General features: G+C 37.7%; 1 long non-coding RNA gene across 1 annotated transcript in view; it reads right to left on the bottom strand.

The window, feature by feature from the left end:
• Nucleotides 1–366: 366 nt before the first annotated feature.
• Nucleotides 367–7935, bottom strand: part of LOC135226335 (uncharacterized) — a 25667-nt gene continuing 18098 nt past the window's right edge. Inside the window, exon 3 of the long non-coding RNA XR_010317203.1 lies at nucleotides 367–450. This is a non-coding gene — a long non-coding RNA (uncharacterized LOC135226335). The remainder of the gene's footprint in view (nucleotides 451–7935) is intronic.

Raw genomic sequence — 7935 nt, forward strand, 5'->3', positions numbered from 1 at the left:
ATCCATGGAAAACTGGGCCCCCTAAATAAGAACAAAACCACTTAATTTCTTATACAGAATGCAAGTATTAACCATTCTGATAATGGTCTGGTACCTCAAATATACAAATTAGTATTATACCTCAGGTGCTGGGAATACAATGATAATAAAAAAGTTATAAAAATCATTAAGTAATTCTGATCTATATCTGGCTGACAAATCCCAAATAAGATCATCACATTTAACATTCACGTACACAAAACCTCCACTATTTTGTTCAAGATGCTCTATGCAATAAAAGGAATTAAGAAAAAAGTACACCTACTCTGTGCACACCGGATATAGCAGGGGGGGGGGGGGGGGGGGGGGGGGGGGACCAGTCCCCCATGGACCTCTTTGTCGTCTCCACTCTTGATTGTAAAAATGTCTCTATAAAGCAAGTTGTAGTATGTGTACCTTGAACAGACAAATCTGAAATATAACAGAGATTTGTGAAGCCACACTGCAGTTACATATATTTCCAGAAAACTGTTTACCAAGAACATAAGGTACTGTATCACAAACAAGAAACCATGTAGGGTATGTAAAAATCGAAAGTCCCATACATACATCATTAAGAAGGGAACTCAATGCCATATATCTTAAAAAAAAAAAAAAAAAATTCAAATACATATTGATTGGAGCACATAATAAGAAGCATTTTAGAACAGTTGGTCATCAAAGCAACATAAATGGAAACAAATGTAGATCAGATAGGATTTCAGACAAACTCCACAAGACACAAGTTTGCCAGAAACCTATATTTCATGTCTAACCCATAAAAGATGCAACCAGATTATGATGACTTCTTGTGAAGGAGTTCCCTACTGCACTCTCCCAACAGGACCTGCGTTCCATATATTTCCTGATGGGGACAAGACTATCATTACCATCTCCTAATCGTGACAACACATGAAACAACTGTCAGCTGTCAACTGATGTCTTAACTGCCATGTCACCAACAAATGGCACATGAAATAACCTTAAAAAAGTAACAGGTGATCCTATATTTGGCAAGCAAAAACCTTCATCGCACTAAAATGTTCATCTGTTTCAAAATACCACCAAAACCATGAATAAAAGACTATTAAGTGCACTATAAACAGATGAAAACAAAAGATAATATGTAAATGTCAAAATAATTCCAATAAAGGGGCCTGGCATTCACGGCATAAAAAACACTAATTTTAAGTATCAGTCTCAGTGGCACTGAAAGAAGAAATCAGATATGATAACTGCACAATAGTGAAAAAATAGCAACTTGGTACCTGGGGCATTCATGGTATAATGTGCTACATATGCAGTACCAATGAAGCTTAATATTTATGTAATTCTCGAGGAAGCTCAGTGCCCCAGTTACCCGGTAAATGATACCTTGTCCAAGTTGGAAGTGGCATGGCAAACAAAAAAAATACTGTACACAACTTATGGCACAGATGTGAACATCAATGATACCCTGTAAGCATTCTTGCTTAGCACAAAAGAAAATCAATGATAGCTACATCACACACATGACCCAAATGACTTACTCAAATGTGACTGAATACATTAGCTGACTGTCACTGAGGCATACTGAACTGGACTATAGTTGAGAGGATGTTCTTATGAAGAGACTGGGTTTATTACATGATCTCTGGCAAATAGTGTGCCCAGTATTACAACAATGGCTGGGTACCCTTGTAATCTATTGATTCATGATGCCAATAACTTGTCATTTCCTCAAAGCATACTATTACTACCAAAAACATCACATCAGACTCTTGATGATGCCACTTTTCTAACCCAACCTGAGAATAGAGTCTAACCATCCTCATTCCAATTTGTATTTGTGTGCTACTCATATCACTGATATGGAAATGTGAACTTTTTTCATGGATGCTTATCCAAACAAGCTGTGAGGTTAGTATATAGATATTATGGCTATGCATTTGATATGTTACTCAAGCCATGCATTTGATATGTTACTCAACATGAGTAAAAGGCACTTGAATCTGATATTCCAGAATGAAGCTGGATGTTCAACACAAAGAGCAAAATGTTATTTCAAAAACAAACAGAGAAAAAAGACAGTTCATATTTAAATCCTATATGCTTACTCACATTCACAATGACTTTAGAGGCTGTGGGTTAATTTTAGACCCTCTGCTGGTGAAATTTCCTTAAATTTGTTTATTTTTTCACTTAGATTATTGCAATTCACTACTTGGAAAATGTAATCAAAATCAAAATGAAAATGGGTAAAACTTCAGAAGCATGCCGCACTGGATATTAAAAAATATAATCACCTACATGGAAAGAGCATGTGACAAGCTATATAAAAAGTATAGTCATTATATGAGAGATTCAATGAGAGAGGTTTCCTCCATGGTAATGTTCACTTTTAATGATCCATGTAACTACTAAAATCCACAGAGAAATGAGTACACTATAACATCCTACACGTTTCCGGCCATTTTGCACAGTTTCATTTTCTGACACCTCAGAAACTTTGGCCAATGGGGGAGGGTGTTCAAAATGTTTGTCGGCCAAGAATGCATTATCCTACCAATGCTATTTCAGTTCCTTCTTAGACCTTGAGCCAGTAGCAAGCACTTCTTCTGAGCAGCATTTACTGGATAATATTCAAGATCCTGTTGACGAAATTCCAGCTTCTTGTAGTGACTGTTATTTAAGTTATGGTGATTTTCGTCTATTGTACTCGGAAAATACATAAAAACTAGTGGATCTGTGCCAGAGATGTAGTGCCCTTAAGAGGGGTTCACTAACCCCCCCCCCCCCCCCCCCCCCCCCCCCCGCCCCGGCCTAGGTAGGGGTACGGTGCCCTAGGTTAGGTTAGGTTAGGCGGTTGTGGTAGGTTAGGTAGTGCCCCGCAAATACCCTTTTCTCCTGCTCACCCCCACCCGAAAACCCCAGTTCCCACTGGAGTCCCTATAATTCTGGCAGTAGGTTTAGGGTTAGATTATGTGTGTGAGAGTAAGTAAGTTTCTTATTTTAAAGGGTTTCCTTATGTTTCTATGCATTCTGCAACAGCATTCTGGTGATTTCTTGCCATTTTTCATCATTAAACCTTAAAAAACTGCTGCAGCATGCTTCTGAAGTTTTACCGGAAAATGTATCATAGTTCTCATGAAAAAGATATCAAAGCCATTTGAAGGTTCAATGGCAGTAAATATTGAAGGGGATGGGGGAAATCTGGGCCACGGCTCTTCCCCAGCCTTGGATAGGTTAGGTAGGGCAAGACAAGCAGGACAGATTAGACTAACATTTACAGGATACCTAATAATTCAAGTATAGCCCCTCCTCACAAATGTTTGAGGAAGAACTGGGTACTGGGGTATAGCAGCACTAATGAAAGTCCTCAAAAGTCAATTTTCATTCGCGCCATGGGAATCAAGTTAGGTACATCTTTCAAAACGGCTTGGACAAAATATTAAGCTAGACCCATGCTCATCACCCCAGTACACATTGGCTGTCCTAAAATTGCTGTTAGTCTTATGCCTAGTATCTGCACACAACTGGAGTAGCCTACTATTAACAAAAGATTTAAGTTATTTTGTATTTTTCTATGTACCTAGGGCTAGGTTACTACCTAAGCCTACCCACAAGGCTCCTCCATTCAAACCCTGAAACCAAAAATACTACTACTTTCTTTCAGCAAACTGGCGTCCATTTCGCTAGCCTACCATAAAAGACTTATTGATAAACACATGGGAATGTATTAACTACTATGAGATTCAGGGTCTCTGTACACCGGTTTTTTGGACTTTGCTCCTTGCCAAAGCATCGGATGTAGCTGAAAGTTGACATATGTATATTTTACAACACACACAAATTTTGTCAGCATTATCAATAGCTCAAACCCGATAGTTTTGATTTTTATAGAGTAAAAAATGAACTAGCCGTCGCCATGGCCAATGATTACGAGCCAAGAGTCGAAAAACATTCATTACGTAAGCAAGGTAAATAAACACCTTTTGACTAAATGTTGCCCCGCCCATCCACCAGACAGAAATGCCATCGGCTCTGAAACCCAAGACTTTATGAATGGCGGAACGATACATAGATGTGGGCGGGGTATCAGTGCTAGCGTAGTAATACTACTGTAGCAGTAGTGCCGCAAACAGTATAACAGTAATATACATGAATTAAACTGCTGGGATCCTTGAGGATCATTTAGCACTTCTTACAACTACTCGAGAAATTAGTTTTATAGCCAGAAGTTAAATTTTCTAATCCAGCAATGCCCATGGTAGCCTTCAGTGTTATCCTGAATTATAACGAGGCGAAAGTGGTGGGGGAGGCCTCATGAAGTCAACCATTCTGACGATACTTATGGTGAAGGTTTAAAGCCAAAATACGGTACCGGCTATTTTTTTTTCAGTAAATAGGTAGATAGCCGATAAATAAAAATTGCTTGACATTGGATATAGCAGTTATCAAATCAAGCTGTCTACTATGTTTTTGGTAATTACCAACTATTCCCTACATCTTGTCAATCTGATTGTGACCTATAAAGTAGACTGTAATTTCTTTGGAAACTTATTTTGGGAGTTAGACTAATAATCGCAGTTTTTGTATTTATTAACATATTTTGTTGGTTTGTTCATTATGGACAACTTGTCAGTGGGAAGGTTCCAGAGTTTCATAAAGGTGTTTCTGCTTTGCTGTATTTTAAATTTGTATGTCATTGTTGCCAGAGGTTTAGCCTTCGTTACGTATAGCCAATCATCCACGAGAAAGAGGGAAGAAATGATGTCATAAGTACGTAACGAGTGCGTTCGAAACCTTTCTGAGTAAGTTGGCCCGTCTTCAAAAAAGGGTCACTTTTACATTATAAGTACCAAATTTATTCAACCAAAATTTAGGTGTTGATATAATATGTATTCTGAATAAGCGTTGATATTTATGAAATGCATAGATAAAAAGTTATTGCGAAAAAACCGTGTTACAGAGGCCCTGAATCTCATAGTAAATAGGTAGCCCATTATGATCAAAACGAGGACAGACTAGGCTGGCCTATTTGGTGACCTAAAATACACTCTTTGATGTTGTCAATTAGCCTACTAAACATACAGTTTATGCCCTACTCGTTTTAGTAACTAATCCAGTATTAATTCAACAATAAGGTTACTTAGAATACGGTATCTTACCATGCTATTAGTTTCATCGACATACAACAACGAGGACAGTGAGCAGCAAGTAAACAAAACCAGTGAGTAGTGACAGGCTTCTACCGAACAGACGACGCGATGTATAGTAGTTGCCAACCCTCCAACTTTTGTTTATTTTTTTATTTGAATAAACGCCGATGTGCAAACGAATGCAAGTATGATTGTGCATGATGAAAAGCTATAAATTAATATTTCAATCCAACTAGTTTCATTTTCCTCCCTTTATATACTTTCCAAATACCACAAGACCCTATATTCCTTACTTATTTTAAAAGTGCATTAGCATCGCTCCTATGATCCAAGTTAACAAAATTTCAGTAATAATTCAAACATTTTCAGCAAAATCTGTAGAATTATTTATTCTTTGAATATGATTTTAATGCTTCTGTGGTATTTTAACACAGCATATATTTTTTATAAAATCTCAATGCGAAAATTAATGCTAATTAAACTTGTTGAAAAAAATCATCGTTCTCAGGTATCTCAGATGCACTATTACCAAACACGTATGGTTTTCCGTGGAACTGACAGAAAAGCACTCTCAAAAAGATATTAGGCCGCTTAGCGCCGTCAAGGAGCCAAATATCTTGTCGAATTTTGAAGGAACGGAGAAGTGAGAAGAAATTTCGTCAGTGCATGTAGAGAAACGAGTGGAGCTTGGACACTGACAAAGAGAGAGCGCTCAATATAGGCGCTATAATGTATATGCGTAGACAATCCACACACATACACACACACACACACGAAGTGTTGGTTGGAAACTGACAAGTGGCAAGGGAGTTCCTCAGGGTAATACTCCCTCAGCTGAGTCTAAACAACTGAGAGACTAAAACCCTCCATACCAAATTACAGTGCCCCGTTATTCTGTAACTCCGTTGGACTGTGTTCTCTTGCATTAAATGAACCTCAATCAGCGAGTAGCGACAATTTATTAACCTCTGCATTCATGAAAGAAAGATGAAACTCAGAATGAGAGTTATGGGTGGAAAATTAAGAACCATCGTAATGAACGTGCAAGTGATGATTCAATGAAAGATCGAACATGGGAGACTGGAACCTATGAATTGAATCCTAAGATCGCTATCAATGTTAGTGAGTGTCTTTTGATGCTTTAGATGGCCAGTAATGGGAAAAATAAAATCGGAAAGCGATGAAATCTACGGATACGTTACTTCGTTTTTCACGTACTCTTGCCAATTAAGTAATAAATCTACCATATTCGTATATACTAATGCTTGTCACTCACTACAAAGCCTAAGATCCAAATGCAAGAAATATGATGAAATTCCTATGTCCAATAGTTGGAACCAAAGCTAATAACATATATATTAGTGCTCCTCAGTAATAAGGAACGTATATGGAAAGATATTTCATAGTTATGGAAAATCTATATAGACTGAGTGGAATACAGAATGGTGAAGTAAGAAAGATTGCCATGTATCAGAATTTCAATTTTGTCGAAAAGTGCTCTTCATTCAGAGAAATCGGGTGATTCAGAGAGAGAGAGAGAGAGACTATTCAGAATTCACTGCTCCGCCACAATGCATACGATCAAAACGAGAGGGCCTGGATGAGGTAACTCTTACGACACGGGAGTGGAACTATTTAAAGTTACTCATACTATTTTATCTATCAATTTATTTCTTATTTTCTTTAATGGACTTCTAGAACTAGTACTGGTGTGGGGATCTCTTGTTAAAAATAATTACATAAGAAAATGCATGAATGAAAACAGCAGGAATAATAATAATAATAATAAAAGTATACTTCACTGATAATCAAGTATAACCTCAGAATTGCATCATGAAACAACTGCTAGGAGAGAGTGGAAAGTACGATGGAGGAAAGAGAATATGAACGGAGGTACAGTGAAAGGAACGTAAGGGGATGGAGCTAGGAGCCGAGGAAACGCTGAAAAGGAACATCGATTAATGCCTACGGTGCGCCACGTGAGGAGCACTGCCGGCGCTAGTCCCTATGGGCGTCACCGTTAAGGGCACAATTCAACTGCCCGAGTCACGTATGAAAGCTGTTACGATGCCAATGTCATCGAGAAATCAATATTACTTCGATGAATTTAGATTACATTTGGAATCCAGAAGTACTCCACGGAGATTTTCATTTGCCCTGAGGAGACTCCGAAGAAATCATTTTTCCATCTTCACTGAGTAATTTTCTTGGTCATTTTCATAACGAAAGTAATTTTAATTTGCGTTACTTCTGCTCGAGGACCTTCATATAATAATATGTTAAACAAGCAGCTGGTTGTAAAATGATAAAAAAAAAAAAAAAAAATTGACATTCTAACAAGATGAATTACGTCCCCGAGTGAGTTGAGGTTGTATGCTTGTCAGTTTTCTCTGAAGAAATTTCTTCCCTCTCTCTCTCTCTCTCTCTCTCTCTGATGGCTGATTGGTCATCGCCACTGTAATATCCGTTATTTCCCCGCCAATCGGCAGTTCGAATCCCACCGATAACGAATTTTCGTTTTTTGACCCTTTGGGTGTAAGTTGCTACCTACGTATAGTAAATTGGAAAACTGATCTAAATTTGTTGCCTATATTTGTGAAAAATTAACAAGGCGTGACCAGACCTCCAGCTTATAAGGACGTGTGGATCTACGGTCAAATAGTGTTGTTTTACCAACGAAAATTAAAAATGATACGCTATGTTTTATTGGAAATAATTGGTTCTGTACTGTTTAACTTGCACATTATTTATTTTCTTTTTACATTTTCATTTTAAT

This window comes from Macrobrachium nipponense, chromosome 14, assembly GCF_015104395.2.
Source record: "Macrobrachium nipponense isolate FS-2020 chromosome 14, ASM1510439v2, whole genome shotgun sequence".
NCBI classification, from domain to species: domain Eukaryota; kingdom Metazoa; phylum Arthropoda; class Malacostraca; order Decapoda; family Palaemonidae; genus Macrobrachium; species Macrobrachium nipponense.